Genomic DNA, 17,599 nt, shown 5'->3' on the forward strand with positions numbered 1-17,599 from the left:
ATCGGTGCAGCGCATCCTCACAGTTGAATTCCGTATGTCCAAATAGGTTTCAACGTTTGATTATTAGAGTTTTATTTGATCTTGTTAGCTGCGATTTGTTACCGATTAACCAGCTTATTTTGCTATATCTTAGATATAGTTCTGCAACTTTTTTTTGTATGACCACATTACCAATATGTAAAGGAATATATCTAGCACTTTTGTTCGTGTAGTTTACGTGTATTGATTTCGTCTCGTTTAAAGTAATGCACCATCTCCGTGTCCATTCCATTATTTCGTTAATTGCGGATTGCATTCTGTTTGCCGATTCCACTTTGCTTTTGACTGTCGTTATGATGCAGGTATCATCAGCTAATGTGGCAATAGTATTGGGGTACTTCTGTTTTTATTGGTTGCAATGTGGTATACGATTGTATGATACCTTTTTCTTCAATTATGTTCTCAAGTCTTTTGATAATGACAGCTTCGAGTAGCTTAGACAAAATAGGCAACAATGAGATTGGACGATATGACGAGGCTTCATGTGCACTTTTCCCAGGTTTTTGTACCATAATGATTTCGGATACCTTGCATGACATTGGGACGTATTTAAGATTTAAGCAGGCGTTTATTATCGATGTAAGCTTTGTTAATGCTCTGGTTGTTAAATGTTTCAATACATCACTTGTAATTAAGTCGATGCCGGGAGCCTTTTTAGGCTTTAATCTAATTTTGATGATATTTTCCACTTCTTTTTTTGTAGTTGGTTGAATTTCGCTTACATATAGGGATGCAAACATCATAAAATGAAACATCGATGGTTCGATGTATCTATGTTTCTTCAAAACCTATCGAAATCAAAAACATCGGCCATTAAAACATCGATACATCAAACATAGATGTATTTTTGAACTTATTTTAAATTTAGTGTGAAAAGCTAAAACAGCACGCCTTAAATTGATACATTTTATTAAACTTAGCATTATATGTCTATTAAAGTTTTTTCTCAATAAATAACAGAATTTCAAAACAACGATATGGAATTTTTTTTCTTTTCGATTTTACTTCTGTGTGATAGTTGCCCTGGGTTTAGAAAACAGTCGTTTACTCGGCACTGAAGATGCTACAATGTGTAAATATTAATAAGCCTATTTATGCAACTCCGGAAACACAGTATTCATGTCAACCCAAACTCTATTGGCTTCTGATTGGTAGAGGTAACAGCCGAGATACACTTTCTCTTCAACATTCCGTCCCTGTAATTGTAGCTAAATTTGAAAGCTTACATTTCACCTTTTGGTGGACCAAATGTTTTTTCTGGTTCCAAACATCAAACGAGTATTCTGTTCCACACTCATCCGAAGATTCCGTTGTATCAACGCGATTTTTGAAATTTTTTGAAACAAAAAAAAGTATTTCTTTTAGCCATAGCATCTTTAAAATTAAGTAATTTGAATCTTTGATCAAACGCAGTAGCCTACGCCTGAATTATGTAAATTGTATAAACAAATCATAAAAGTAACCGCAGTATTGTCCAAGCGCACATTCTCTTAACGGATTTTCCGTATTTTACAAAAATCTAATTTCAATGTAATAAATCGTATCCAAATAGAGGGTTTCGGGTTAATACCCGAAAAAGTGTGAAGGTGTGAAGTAAAATTTTTGTATAAAACATCGACATAAAACATCGTTGAAAGTGACATCGATGCATCGATGTTTTTATATTCGAGACATCGATGGCTAACATCCATGCTTTTTAACGAAAACATCGATGTTTCAAAACCATATCGTTTGCATCCCTACTTACATATTGCGTTGCTTCTAGCTGCGGCTTTTTCTTCGTCGCTTTTAGCCCAGGACCCGTGGGGTTTCTGAGAGGAGTATTAGCCAATATCGGTTTCCTGGCATTTTTTCCAGCTTTCCAAAGAGAATAGTCTGTATTTTTGTTTGGAGTTAATTTCTTAATATAGTTCGAAATGTTTTGATTTTTAATTTGTTTTATTTTGATACTGAGAAACTTGGTTAAATTGTTAAGCTCTTTTTTATATTGAGGAAATCGCATGTTTTGCCATTTTTTACGTATTTTTCTCTTTTTACTTATGAGATCCAGAATATCTGCAGGGTATTTAGTATAAAAGTTTTTTTTGCTTTAGAACAGGAGTACTTTTCCGTGCCGATTCTTGAATAACTTTCGTAAATTCATAGACTTCATATTCCAGGATATCAGGTGTTGTTATATTTTCTGTAGGATCAATATGTTTGTCAAGCATATCTTTAAAATACTCCCAATCTGTATGTTTATTAGAGAGATATGGTGGTAGCTTGATTTCTTTTAGATGGTCATTTAGAATGAAATACACTAGTGAGTGGTCCGAATTTAAGTCTAAGCCAGTGTCTACGGTAATGAAATCCTTCCATATTTGACGAATGAAGTCCTTTGTTATTTGACGAATGATAAAAAAGTCGATCAAGTCAGGTAATTTTCTTGTATCGGTAGACCAGTAGGTCGGTTTACCAGTAGACACGAAGTCACATCCAGTGGCCATAGCGGTTTTAAATAGCTCTCTACCCTTTGATGCCGTAATTCTTGAACCCCATTGCGAGTGTTTTGCGTTAAAGTCACCACCCATAATGAATTTTCCATGGTGCTGTAAAATAAGCTCTGTATATAAATCATTTTATGCATAGGTGGGCTATATATTGCAGTAATATGTATTTTTCCAATCCCAGAGTCGACCGATATAGTCGTAGTTTGGAATTCGGGAATGCTTATATTCATTTCTTCGAAGTGGTGAATGTTGTCTCGAACAATTATTGCACCCCCCTTCTAGCGTTATTATTTGGGTGAATAGAAATGAGTTTCAGATATAAGACATATATCAATCTTTTCAAGATGGAGCAATGGCTCTAATTTGTCCCTATGTTTGAGTAAGCCATTAGCATTCCAGGTCATAATTTTTAGAGGTTTCATTTTTGCTACCTATTTCCATTTTGCAGTCACTCTAGTTGCTTAAGACGTTCGTGAATAAGTTTATTTTGCTCTTCTAACTTATTTAGCTTGTTGAGAATCAACGAAAGATTGTCGGTAACATCATCAACTACTTTCGAATTTATTTGATTTTCAGACATTTGGTGTTGCAATTTGTTGCCATCTTTTACTATGCTGGCAAATGATGGTTCACCAGATTCCTGGATTGTATTCGTAACTTCCTTCTGTGGAGCAGAAGATACTCTTGTGTTTATGTTTTTTGGTTGTTGAGGCTCTTTATGTTGGTGTTTGGGTGGTTTTTATTGCAGTTACAGCATTTCGGCGGTAGATCGGCAGGTTTTGTACAGCTTAGAGTCGTATGGTTTCCGGCACACTTCACACACCTTGGTGGTTTGCAGCAATAGTTTCTAGTGTGACCGAACGCCTGACAAGATTTGCACTGCGGCACAAGTTTCTATGTCTTGATGGGCTCAAGTTTGACGACAGAATTTACAATATGTTTAATTTCATAAATTTTCTTAATGTTTTCTGTATGTTCAAATCATATAATAAACATATTTAAAAGATCTTTTGTTTTATATTGAAGTTTGTTTATGGCCTTCGTAACTTTGAAGCCTTGTTTTTGAAGATCTCTTGACGATACTTTCCGGCTCACAAGAGTGATGAAGGTCTTTTACCATGACGCGTATATCACGCAATTGCTTGTCCTCGTACGAGTACCAGGAGATTTTCGATTCGTTTAATTTCCTTGTGAGGATTCTATAGTCTGAACTGTCTGACAGATTTATTTTGCAAGAGCTTGGGCCAGTAAGCTTAACTACGAATTTTTGACTTCTGTGCTTAACAAGGAATTCATCAAGGGTTTGTAAAATTTCCCGATATTATAATTGGCGGGGGGTGATGGATTACATTTATAACTGACTGATTCATCCGGACTCAGAGATATCATACTTACATCCGGTGAAGAATCTGCCTTGCGTTTCTTATTATTCCTGCTTTTTTTCTTTTTTAACAACCAGTTTGTTTCATTTTCAAGCTCTTCTTCGTTTGTTTCAGCTACAAAAGTTGCTTTTGATGGAGGGGAAGAGGCTTCATCGGTATATTTACTAAGAGCTTTTCTTAAATTTTCATTTTGGAGCTTAAGTGTCGCATTTTCATTTTTTAATTCATTGGCAATTTTTTCTATCCTCATAATGTGTTCAAGCAACGTACTCATTTGGTTACATGGTGTTCCGCCACCAGGAGGAGGGGTCTGGGTGTCCATCGAGTACTTATCAAGATATAATTATGTTAAGTACTGTAAACTGCCTTACCAACTGCTTTATCGACTATTCTTTCAGATAATGCAGTGCATTCTGCACAATATGCTGGTTTACCGTGTGACTGAAACAGCTGCTAAGCACTTTAGATTAGTAGACACTGAATCTTAGCGCGAAAATTAATTGAGTGTTTTTTTATTTTTGTATTTTTATTTGTTATTGTTTAGAGAAACTTAATAATTGCGTGATTTATTTTAGTGATTCTACCCAATTTATTTTACTATTTAGAGGAAATTGATATACAGCGTGGTGACAATGATGATAGGCTCCTACGGCAAATCGGCCTACGGAATTCCAAAGCGTTTATTGCTTGTATATTAAACGTAATTTCGGAGCACTCTCGACTATCGACCACACACACGGAAAAAACAACTAAGATTTTCCCAATCATGACGGTGCTTTTGGTGTTGCTCAACGTCAATTTGCACAGCCGTATTAGTTTTGCGGGTATACCAAATTCAGACATCGCGGCGTAAAGGCAGCTCCTTTTCGTGCATCTTTAAAATCGACAAAAATGTCGAGATTTGGCGCATGGTGAATACCTGGTCAGTTGAGGATTTTCCGAGTCTAAAGCCACACTGATAAGGTCCAATCAGTTTTCATATATTTGGTCCTCGGAGCGTACGCACGTCTAAAACACAGGAGACATGTCTTCCGTCTATCACAACGTGATCGATTTGGTTACGCGTGTTTCGATCAGAAGACAGCCAAGTAGCTGGCGTTCTAGGCGCTCATAGAAAGTATCTTTGGTCACATCGTCCTTCTTTTCCGTTGGGGCGTGGGCGCAAATAAGCGATATGTTGAAGAACATCGCTTTTATGCGGGTTGTGCCTAGACGTTCGTCCACCTGGGTGAATGCCAAGACTCGGCGACGGAGTCTCTCTCCCACCACAAATCCAACACCAAATTTGCGCTCGTTTATATGCCCGCTGTAGTAGATGTCACAAGGACCCGTTTATCGCACTTCTTGGATGGCGGTGACATAAGCCTTTAGTCGTATGAGGACATCAACCAGCTTGTCAGAGGCACCGTCCCAATTAAGGGTCCGGACATTCCAGGTGCATGCCCTTAAATCATTATCATTAAAACGTTTGCAGGGGTCGTCATCAAAAGGGAGGTGTCTCATCCGAGGCTTCCTTCGATTTTGCCGAATATATGGGTCAAATTGTGTCTTATCTTAATAAAAGTATATCAATAAATTGCGAAAGTATAAAATGTTCGGTTGCACCCAAACTTGGTCTCTCCTTACTTGTTAAAATATCATTTCACAGAAATGCTTCATATGGCAAGTTATTCAATCCAGTACCGTGAAAAGTCATTATGAAATTAATCCCAGCACCCGTATCAACTAAAGCACAGATTACCAAATTACCCATCTGCATTGGCGTGAAGATGCCACTTGTCTTCAATACATTCAGAGTGCTATTGCTTAAATATAAGAGCAACCTATCTCTTAATTCATATTTCCTGCCTTGAACACTCAATCCAATTTCCCTCAATTTCCACTGTCAAACTCGAAATATCTTCTACATCCATTGTCTTATTCTGGTGTGTTGATTACGATTAAAAACATTTTCTTAAAATTTAACTTATCTAATAAACAATATTGTTTTAAATAACAACTGTTTTAAATTCAAGTTTAAGCTACAATATTTCAATTTAAGTAAAAATTTTTGAAGTATCTCTACTGTCTTCTTTAGACATACTATGTATTAGCTCCTAAGTTTTCTTTGTATAGCACATACGATAGTGAAGTTAATTCTTATTGGAATTCATTACCATTACTTGAAGAATCATATAATAATGTTTTAGCAAATAACATTACCCTTAATAGTAATGAATTCAAATAAGAATTAGATACATGTGCGTATGTGCTGAAAAATAAACCTATGAAGTTTATGTAATTTTCTAATACTAAGGGTGAACCCACACCGGATTAGTCAAAAACGTTTTTGACTAAAAAGACAAAAAGCCGAGTTTTGCTCTACCCACACCAAGCGCAACGCAATACGACGTGGCAACAAATTTTGTATTTTTGTCACGCTTGGTGTGCATTGAAATAAAACAGAACGTAGATATACAAAAATTCAAAATGAAAAACATTAAAGTTTTAAGCTAAATACAAACTACCAAGTAAGCATAACGCCTGCGGAAACATTAATTGTAACACTATGTTTTTTATTAATTAATTAATTTATTTAAAGATGATAATTTTTATAATTAGACTAGTGGCCGGGCCACGCATTGCTGTGAATAAAGTATATATATGTACATATGTTAAATTCTATTCGGGTTAACTATTCGATAAAGTGAAATTATTTAGGAGTAACTAATTATTTAAAAATGGCCATCACATTGCCATGAACACAAATCTCCCGGAAGTTGACTTTGAATGGTATAGTTTAAGACATCAACACCGGTATTTTTGGCCAAAGTTCGGATAAACATTCGTGATGAGTTCATCTTTCGTTGCAGTGAATTGACAAATGGCAGGTAGAATGGAATGAAACCATTCCGCCCATAGGCAAAAAATCCATCTCACGGTTTTTGTCAAAATGTACAAAAATGTCTTCTTCAGCATGCAACAGCACGCCACGCATCTCTCCTTTTGGCAGTTTGGCGCCAATTGGTAATACCAAGTAAAGACAGATCTTTCTCCACCTGGTCCTTCCATCGGAGTGGAGGTCTCCCTCTTCCTCTGCTTCCACCAGCGGGTACTGCATCGAAAATTTGCAGAGCTGGAGCACTTTCGTCCATTCGAACAACACGACATAACCAGCGTAGCCGCTGTCTTTTTATTCGCTGGACTATGTCTATGTCGTCGAACAACACATACAGCTCATCATTCCATATTCTGCAGTATTCGCCGTTGCCAATGTTTAAGGAACCATAAATCTTCCGCAAAACCTTTCTCTCGAAAACTCCTAGTGTCGTCTCATCGGATGTTGACATCGTCCAAGCTTCTGCACCATAAAGTAGGATGGGAATGATGAGGGACTTGTAGAGTTTAGTTTTTGTTGGTCGAGAGAGGACTTTACTTTTCAATTGCCTACTTACTCCATAGTAGCACCTGTTGGCAAGAGTGATGCTGTGTTGGATTTCAAGGCTGACATTATTATCGGTGTTGATGCTGGTTCCTAGGTATACGAAATTATCTACAACTTCAAAGTTATGACTGTCAACAGTGACGTCGGAGCCAAGACGCGAATGCGCTGAGTGTTTGTTTGATGACAGGAGATATTTCGTCTTGTCCTCGTTCAGCACCAGATCGCTTCGCTTCCTTATCCAGGCGGGAAAAAGAAGAACTAACGGCGCGGGTGTTGTTTCCAATGATATCGATATCATCGGCGTACGCCAGTAGCTGTACACTCTTTGTACCTTCTCTGTTTAGCCCTGCGGCTCGAACTATTTTTTCCAGCATCAGGTTAAAGAAGTCACACAACAGCGAGTCACCTTGTCTAAAACCTCTTTTGGTATCGAACGGCTAGGAGAGGTCCTTCCCGATGCTGACGGAGCTTTTGGTGTTGCTCAATGTCAGCTCACACAGCCGTATGAGTTTTGCGGGGATACCAAATTCAGACATCGCGGCATACAGGCAACTATTTTCCGTGCTGTCGAAGGCAGCTTGAAAATCGACAAAGAGATGGTATGTGTCGATCCTCTTTTCACGGGTCTTCTCCACGATTTGGCGCATGGTGAATATCTGGTCTGTTGTTGATTTTCCAGGTCTAAAGTCACACTGATAAGGTCAAATCAGTTTGTTTACGGTGGGCTTTGGTCTTTCACACAGTACGCTCGATAGAACCTTATAAGCGATGTTAAGGAGGCTTATGCTACAATAGTTGGCGCAGATTGTGTGAACATCTGTTCCATCTTCGTCGATTGAGGAATCGGGTTTGCCATATCCTTGTGTCGTACTTTCACTGCCATTCAGCAGGCTGGAGAAGTGTTCCCTCCACAAACATAGTATAGTCTGGTCATCAACAACTAGATCACCTCTGGGGGTCCTACAGGAGTGTGCTCCGGTCTTGAAACCTTCAGTTAGTCGCCGGATCTTTTCGTAAAATTTTCGAGCATTACCCCTGTCGGCCAGCTTGTCTAGCTCTCCATACTCACGCATTTCGGCCTCTTTCTTTTTTCTCTGCAAATGCGTCTTGCTTCCCTCTTCAGCTCTCGGTATCTTTCCCATCCCGCTCGTGTTGCGGTCTATCGCAACATTGCGAGGTAGGCAGTCTGTTTTCTCTCCACTACGAGATAACAATCCTGATCATACCAGCTGTTTTTTTGAATATTCCGAAAGCCAATGGGTTCGGTTGCAGCTGTACATAAGGAGTTTGATATGCCATCCCACAGTTCCCTTATACCGAGATGCTGTGTGCTCTCAGAGAGCAGGAGTGCAAGTCGAGTAGAAAATCGTTCGGCTGTCGGTTGTGATTACAGCTTCTCGATGTCGAACCTTCCTTGTGTTGCGCTTTTCTACACAGAGGCGGGAGCGTATCTTAGCTGCTACAAGATAGTGGTTCGAGTCGATGTTGGGACCACGAAGCGTACGCACATTAAAAACACTGGAGACATGTCGTCCATCTATCACAACATGATCGATCTGGTTGCGAGTGATTCGATCCGGGGACAGCTAAGTAGCTTGATGGATTTTCTTATGCTGGAATCTAGTACCACAGACGACCATATTTCGGGCCCCGGCGAAGTCGATCAGTCTCAGACCGTTTAACGATGTTTCGTCATGGAGGCTGAATTTTCCGACTGTTGTGCCAAAGACACCTTCTTTACCAACCCTAGCGTTGAAATCGCCAAGCACGATTTTGACATCGTGGCGGGAGCAGCACTAATAGGTACGTTCTAGGCGCTCATATAAGGTATCTTTGATCACTTCGTCCTTCTCTTCCGTCGGGGCGTGGGCGCAAATCAGCGATATGTTGAAGAACCTCGCTTTGATGCGAATTGTGGCTAGACGTTCATCTACCGGAGTGAATGCCAGGACTCGACGACGGAGTTTCTCTCCCACCACGAATCCCAAATTTGCGCTCTTTATATCGCTGCTGTAGTAGATGTCACAAGGACTCACCTTCTTCCGTCCTTGTCCCGCCCATCGCATTTCTTGGATTGCGGTGATGTCAGCCTTTACTCTTACGAGGCCATCAACCAGCTGGGCAGAGGCACCTTCCCAATTAAGGGTCCGGACATTCCAGGTGCATGCCCTTAAATCATAGTCCTTTATACGTTTGCTGTGGTCGTCATCAAAAGGGAGTGTCCCATCCGAGGCTTGCTTCTTATTCATTGGTTGGTCTAAGACCGGAAGTCGTGAGCTGCTTGAGCCACATGCAAAAGAATCGTTCCTGGGCACTCCCAAGTGAATGACAGTCAGAAACTTTCCTGACTTACGTGAACTTCTGCATATGACTCCATCCTCTAATATGTCTTCTAATAATGTATAAATGATCATCTGCCCCGTCTCCTACGCACCACACTACTAGTTAGCCCGGACACATACCATTCAACAATACATACCACACACATCATTTAACACGCTCCAATACGCGTGGGACGTATACCACCCGGTGGGACGTATACCTGAGCTCAAAGCTACCGGGGGGTCGGCAGGTCGCGGATAACCGGACGGCCTGTAGTAGCAGGTTAGTTGCAAAATAAGTTTAAGCGAATAAGCAATCCCCGACGATGAGCGACAGTGGTAACAAGATGCCAGAAATGGAACTGACCAGGAGAACGACTAGCACTAGTGGAGTTAGCGCTGAAGCTGACCCCTTTAAACGTGTGAAAAAAACAGCGCCTTGTCCTACTACTGAAGCCGAATAAACCGGCAGGTGATCCGAGTGCGTATCGACCACTTTGCATGATCGACACCATGGGTAAAATACTGGAGAGGTTGATCTGCGCACGTCTGGAACGCCACCTAGAAGATGAGCCATCTGGTCCATCTGATAATCAATTTGGCTTCAGAAGACGTCGATCCACCATAGACGCTGTCGGAAAAGTGACGGATATTGCCTCCAATGCCATATCGGGCACCAGATGGATGTTCGGTGAAAAAGAATACTGTGCGGTTGTCACACTTGACGTAAAAATGCTTTCAACTCGGCATACTGGCCGAACATTATACACCGAGGTATCTACTGCGAATAATTAGTAGTTATCTGTCTGATACCGATGTAGGCCCAAAAAAGTACATGGTGACAGGTGGCTTCGTATTGTGTCCGTTATTATGGAATGTGTTGTATGATGGTGTGTTAGGTCTTCCCCTGCCAAAAGGCGCCCAAATAATTGGCTATGCGGACGACATTACCGTGACGATCGTTGAGAAGGAACTTTTTCACATTCAAAGCGTTTGCAATGAGACCACTGCTAAAATCAAAGATTGGCTCACAGAACAAAACTACAGCTTGCTGGGGAAAAAACTGAAGCTGTTCTTATCACGAGCAGGAAAAAACTGGAAATGGTCACCCTCAATATTGATGGGTACAATGTTGTAACACAAAATGCACTGAGGTATCTCGGCGTTATGATCGATGCGAGGCTGAATTTCAAGGCACAAATCGAGAAAGCATGTGGCAAAGCAGCTAGAGTGACAGCGGCCCTATCGAGAATCATGGCCAACATTGGCGGACCCAGCCATAGTAAGAGAACTCTACTAGCTAAAGTTAGTCAGTCAGTACTGATGTACGCGGCTCCTATATGGGGGATGGCTTTACATCAACAAACATGTGCCAACAAGGCAAAGACAGTTTCCAGACTAAGCGTATCATAGCTGGCATTATGCCACCGGATAAACTGCCTTCGGAGCTTAGCAGAGTCTATCGAAAAACAAAACGTATGAATAGGCGCCTAACGGACGATGAGCGCAAAGAGGAGAGACAGGTGAGTCTTAACGAGGGGCAAGCGTAATGGAATGCCGCAGATAAGGAAGATGAACCTATAGACTCATTAAGAACGTATCAACCTAAATTGAGAGCCTACATGAAGAGACAGACTTCTATCTGACCCAGTTCCTGTCTGGCCATGGCTGTTTCATGCAGTTCCTCCACAGGTTCGGCCACGATGACAATATTGAATGTTCCTTCTGCAGAAGTGCAGAAGAAAATGCAGAACATATATTTTTCTCCTGCTCGAGATATGTAAAGGAGAGAACCTCGGTAGAGCAGATAATTAATGAAGTAATGACGCCTGGTAACATAGTGAGTCACAGTGTTTTAGGCCCAACTCTATACATCATATATACAGCTGATCTTCCAACTGCTAATAATGTTTTGACATCAACTTTTGCGGATGACACAGCTTTAGTGAGTCGTAACATTATAGCATCAAGAATATTAGCGAAGCACTTAAGTTCTGTCGAAGAATGGCTAGCAAACTGGCGTATAAATGTAAATGAACAAAAGTGCAAGCATGTTACATTTTCCCTAAGACCAAAAATGTGCCCGGCAGTAAAAATGAACAATATTCTAGTGCCTCAAGCGAATGAAGTTACCTATCTTGGTATTCACCTAGATAGAAGGCTTTCGTGGAGAAAACATATATCTAGTAAAATAATGTGCATGAAGATAAGGGCTGCAAATTTAAATTGGCTTTTAAATAAAAACTCTAAAATTAGCTTAGACAACAAAGTGCTTTTATACAATGCGGTCATAAAGCCGATTTGGATGTATGGCATTCAACTGTGGGGTACGACCTGTGCAACTAATATTGATATAATACAAAGGTTCCAATCGAAAATGCTTAGATCAATCACGTGCTCACCATCGTACATGCGCAATGAAAATATCCATAAAGATCTTGGTATCCCTATGGTAAAGAAAGAAGTAGAGGACAGCAGATTGAAATATTTATCTAAACTCCATGATCACCCAAACCCATTGGCTAATGCTTTAGTACATTCCTGCGATCAAACACGCCTAAAAAGAAGGGATATGCCTGCGTACTAAAGAGCAACGTTTCACCAATACAGCTCAATCACTTGAGCTAGCTTTTAAATAGATTTAAGATTTTATAACTTGTTGTTAGGCTTAAAAACAAGCAGATTCAATAAATAAGGAAATATTGAAAAAAAACATGTTGCAATCGCGGCTGGTGTGGGCTAAAATGAAGGAGTGGACCGCTATAGCGATCCAAGAACTTAGGGTTAAAGAACGGCAGCGCAGAAGGGTAATACAAAATGAATAACACTGCGAGGAGTATCTGAAGTGGCATAGTGGCACAGCTTGCTCCTGCGAAGTAGTGCTTAACGGCGGTCCCGCAGGTGGAATTACAAGCTATAGGACCCGGAGTTCAGGGTTTAGTAGGCAGGCATACTGTTTCGCAAGTCCAACATAGTTGGGCGTGGTCCCGAATGAGGTGTATCTTTAGCGGACAGTATGAATCGTGCATACTGGTAACATACATTACCAGTATCTTTTGAAGATTCCTCCTTCGGAAACAAAAAAAAAAAAAACAAAAAAACAACGATCCAATACGCATCGCTGACACCATACTCACCATAGCATCACCTACCATCCACATTAACACACACGCATAAATCTCTCACGATAACTTCACATTTCAACACACACAAACGCACACCAACTTGAGGACATCGCACTGGAGACTTTTTACACAATAACGTTAACAAATACGTTGATCCCAACAATTGGGAAAAAGCAGCTTTTTGCTATCATGACCGAATAAGGCAGCATCGTCGCAGGCTTCGTCGTGGTTTTTTAATTACCTTTTTTTCATATCGAAATTCTTGCAAAAAGCGCAACTATTATAAAACTCAAAATTATTGTATTGTTGTGAAGGATTCACTATATGGTCCTTCGAGTCATTAAAAAGGAATTTGTGGAAAAATACACCTGTTTAGACCAGCTGTGTCAAATATTTCTTACCGCTGGTGGGGGAAAATAAGTGATAGTTTAGCCTTATTGAGAAATTATTTCATTCTAGTTTTATTTTGGTTTTTTACTTACTTATATACAATTATTAGAATTATCTTAAGAACTAATTATATGTGTATGTGTGTATGTATATATGTATATTTTATATGTTGCACGATAAGGGGTTATTTAAAAGCACACAAGCAATTGCCCAAATGTATTTTTATAACCAATAGGTTATCTTGTGCATACATATAAATATGTTTGTTTATTAATAGTTGAATGCATGCATGTTGAATATAGATGCATGCGTGCCTCATATTAATGTATGTGTGTTGCATATTAATGCATATATGTTTATGTGGTTATTTATGTATACATATTTATTTTTATAGCAATGATGTTTGAACATATTGCCGAGGGAAAGAAATTATTATTTAAGATTAGTGGACTGTATAAATTTTATAAATATTGAATAATATTAATTTTAGTTCGTTGTTGCTGATTTTCTCAATGCCTTTTCGCAGCTTTCTCTGCTGTTCTTTGTCGTCTATTTTGCTTATTTGAGGAGTAGTTAGGTAGTCTTCTGTTATTTCCTTTATAGTTGTTACGATCGGTTTCAGCTTCGGATTAATGTCGCTCTGCATTTTATATATTTGTATGTCGATTAAAGTGATGTCTTCGAACCTTGCAGTACAGTAGTTGGTGTCCCCGCATTTTAATAACGTTGAAAGTTTGTATGTTTGATCTGTAACTCCAGCCTTCCACATTTCTCCAAAATGTGGAGGAGAAAAATGCCAGGTTATTTGCTCATTGGCGAGCATATTGCTTTCGACTTCTTGATCTCCAGTTTCAGCTTTTTCATTTTTAATTCTGTGTATATCTACTTCTGAGGTTTCAATCATTTCGGTTGGTTTTTCCTCAGTAGTAGGGTGCTCAGTAGTCTCTTCTTTTTCAGTTTTATTTGCTTCTTCTTGTAATTCTATAATTTTGTTTTCGTTCCATTCTTTCTCTTCTTCTTCATCTACTTTAGTTTTTTTAACCAATTCATTTGCAGAAGATAGAGAGAATTTTGGAAGTATTATAAAATCTTCTTCTTCTACTTTCTTATCTTCAACTAATTTAGTTGGTCTCTTCTTAGCTTTAGAAAATAGATTGAGATTTGGAACGATTATAAATTCTTCTTCTTCTGAATCACTTGTTTTAACAACTTTAGTTCGTTCAACTTCAGAAGATAGGTTTGGAAAATGCATTAATTTATTTTTTAAATTTGGAATATTTATTATTCCTCTTTTTTTTTTGGATTGGGTTTGTTTTAACCAGCTTTGTTGTGGTAGATGAAGAGAATTTTGGAATTATTATAAATTCTTCTTTATCCAAATTACTTCGACAAGTATTTTTTAGCTCTTCTTGTTGTAATTGTCGATTAAAATAACAAAGCTCTTGAAAAAATTCTTCACCTATTTGCTCATATATGATTTCAATTTCTTCATTGAAATCTAATTTGTTTTTCATATTCTGAATATCATTGTATAATGATTGCAAATATCATAGTTGATAATTCTTTATCGTTACTTCCAAACTTAGATTTGCCATTTTAATTTTGAAGGTTTCAATTTTCCTCATGATCATGGACGTTTTTCGATCCAGATCTTGGCATTTAGGCTCAGTCTTCCACATTTTGTAGAACCTTATTTTTATACTCTCGCAACAAAAATTCTTGTTTGTATATCTATACTAATATTATAAAGAGGAAATGTTTGTTTTTTTGTTTGTTTGTGTCGAATAGGCTCCGAAACTACTGAACCGATTTGAAAAATTCTTTCACCGTTGAAAAGCTATACTATCCCTGAGTAACATAGGCTATATTTAGTTAAAAAAATATAGGGTTCCTTACCAAAACTCCGATAATGTAAAAAAAAAATACCAAAAAACTTTCTTTAATCGCGAATGCTGCGAAAACGATTGAAGATATAACAAAGTTTGTAGAAATTATCATTATCGACAAAAAACGTCGCGACATCATTATAATTTTGTAACAATTATAGTTTTGTCACAATAAGCGATTTTATATAACAAAATTAATTAAAATACCACTACTTGAAATGGCTCTTTATTCATACCTTAGTATTAATCCTTAAACACAAACCATCTACTGAATAGTCCAAACAAAGCCTAAAAATTTGGTTTGGAAAGGTGAGCCCGTTCTTCAGTTATAAAGTCACAACGAAAAATGGCATTCATTTTTATATATATAGATAAATGACGAATATGTGGGTCAAATTGTGTATAATATAATATTAATAAAGTTAAATAAATAAATTGCGAGAGTATAAAATGTTCGATTACACCCGAACTTAGCCCTTCCTTACTTGTTATGCATTTATTTATTAAATACTCAACATTCATAATAGCTGAATGATCTGAGCGCTATCTGACGCATTATTGTCACAACTCATTTTGACATTGCCAGCCGTTAATACAAAGCACAATGATAACTATCGATAGTTTTGTCATCTTTAGATCACAAACAAAACAGGTAGCTTTCAAACAAGTGCAAAAATTAAGTTTACATGTTTACAAGTTTACAAATGCAAAATTCATGGATATAAGAAATTTTCTTTAAAAAGGTAAGCATTTATAAATAGGTTATAAACTTTTGATTGTCTACTATTGCTATTACTTTCGAGGTATCTCTTCTGTTAAGAGGTAACATGTTCGTGACATCAGCAGTGGAAGTGAAGAAGCTCTTGTGAGCGCTTGTTCATCACAATCGGCTGTGCCTGTTGCTGAGGCGCAAGCAAATACAGCTTCTTCTATGGAAATAGATGTCACTGAGGAATGCCATGTAAATGATGTGGGCCGCTATGTTGGGCAAGCTTCGCAGCTGTCTGTCGAAAAAAAGGAGATTCTACTTCGTCCGTGGGTTCCAAATGCTGCCTATGATTTTAAAACTGATGCAAAAGCTTTGCAAAGAAAATTCAACCATGAGTTGTTGGATATATGTATATGCGCCGTGGTTGGTGTATTCCAAGCGGTTCAAAGGTGCACTTTGTAAGTACTGTGTGCTGTTTCCGCCTGTTCCTGGATCGGTGCAAGGCGTATTGGGTTAATTTATGATCCAACTATTCACAAATTTAAAAAAAAATGGACGAGTTCTCCAAAAAGCATTCTCAAACAAGTCTCCACATTGCTGCAGCAGCTGCAGCGAAGGCTTTTATTGAAAATGTGCCCGTCGACGTACAATTGAAAACACTCCATATGAAAACTAAGGAAGATAATAGAAATTTTATAAAATCTATTATTTCATGTGTGTTATTTTACGGCACACACGACATGCCTCTCAGGGGTAGAAATTCCGACGAGGGCGATCTTCTAGACTTAATAAACTTGCGAATCACTTCAGGCGACTCAAAGTTAAAAGAACAGTTACAGACAGGTCACCGCAACGCAGTTTATACTTCACCACAAATTTCGGAGAAATTATTAAAGAACTTATTGTGAATGATATAAAAACAACAAATCCTTACACCGTCTTAGCAGATGAAACTGCTGATATATCCGGCAGAGAGCAGCTTTCAATTGGTTTGCTTCTGACATTGCTGAAGAAATAGATAAGTTTTTGGTGTATCATGAACTCTTAAAAGAATCTTGTGTTGGGTGCGCCTACTATATCACGTTTGTGTGAAACCAGATGGTCGGAAAAATATAAGGCAGTAAGAAAGTTTTCTGAAAATTTTCCTGAAATTGTTGAAGGACTGGAAAAATTATCCATAGATGGAAACTATAGCACAAAAAATAGTGCATACCAGCTTCATTCAGCGGTGACAAAATCGGTCTTTATCGATTCCCTAATGACAATTGCAAAATACTCTGCATTACTGGAACCAACAGTAAATATTTTGCAAACGAAAGCAATTGATATGATTGCAGTAGGTGAGCATATTCCAATGAAATAACAAAATTATATTTGTAAAGTTGGAATGTTTGCAGAATACTTATTTTTTGTTTGTTTAATACGTGAGCATAGTGAAAATATTATTGAGGTAATTGAAAACGATCGTAGCAATGCAGAGCAAGTAACGAATGAACTCCTTGCACAAGCGCGAATAGTTGCAACTGCGCTAGATATAGAACTATCTTTACCGCGTTTAGATGTAAAACAAAAGCATAGAAGCAATCCTCCAGCAAACAACGAAGATGAGTACTGGCGACGCTGTATTGTGATTCCATATCTTGACTCCTTAACAGCTCCGTTTAAAATAAGATTTGCCCGTGAAAAAACTTCAGCATTTGCGCTATCTCGGTTGCATCCATTGTATATGCTCAAAAGTTCAATTGAAGCCGTTTTTGAAAACTCGAAACTATTCGAAAAGCATTACGATTTAGATGTCAGTAATGAATTGAAACTTTGGTACAATTTATGGAAA

Source organism: Zeugodacus cucurbitae, chromosome Y (genome assembly GCF_028554725.1).
Source record: "Zeugodacus cucurbitae isolate PBARC_wt_2022May chromosome Y, idZeuCucr1.2, whole genome shotgun sequence".
In the NCBI taxonomy this organism is placed as follows: domain Eukaryota; kingdom Metazoa; phylum Arthropoda; class Insecta; order Diptera; family Tephritidae; genus Zeugodacus; species Zeugodacus cucurbitae.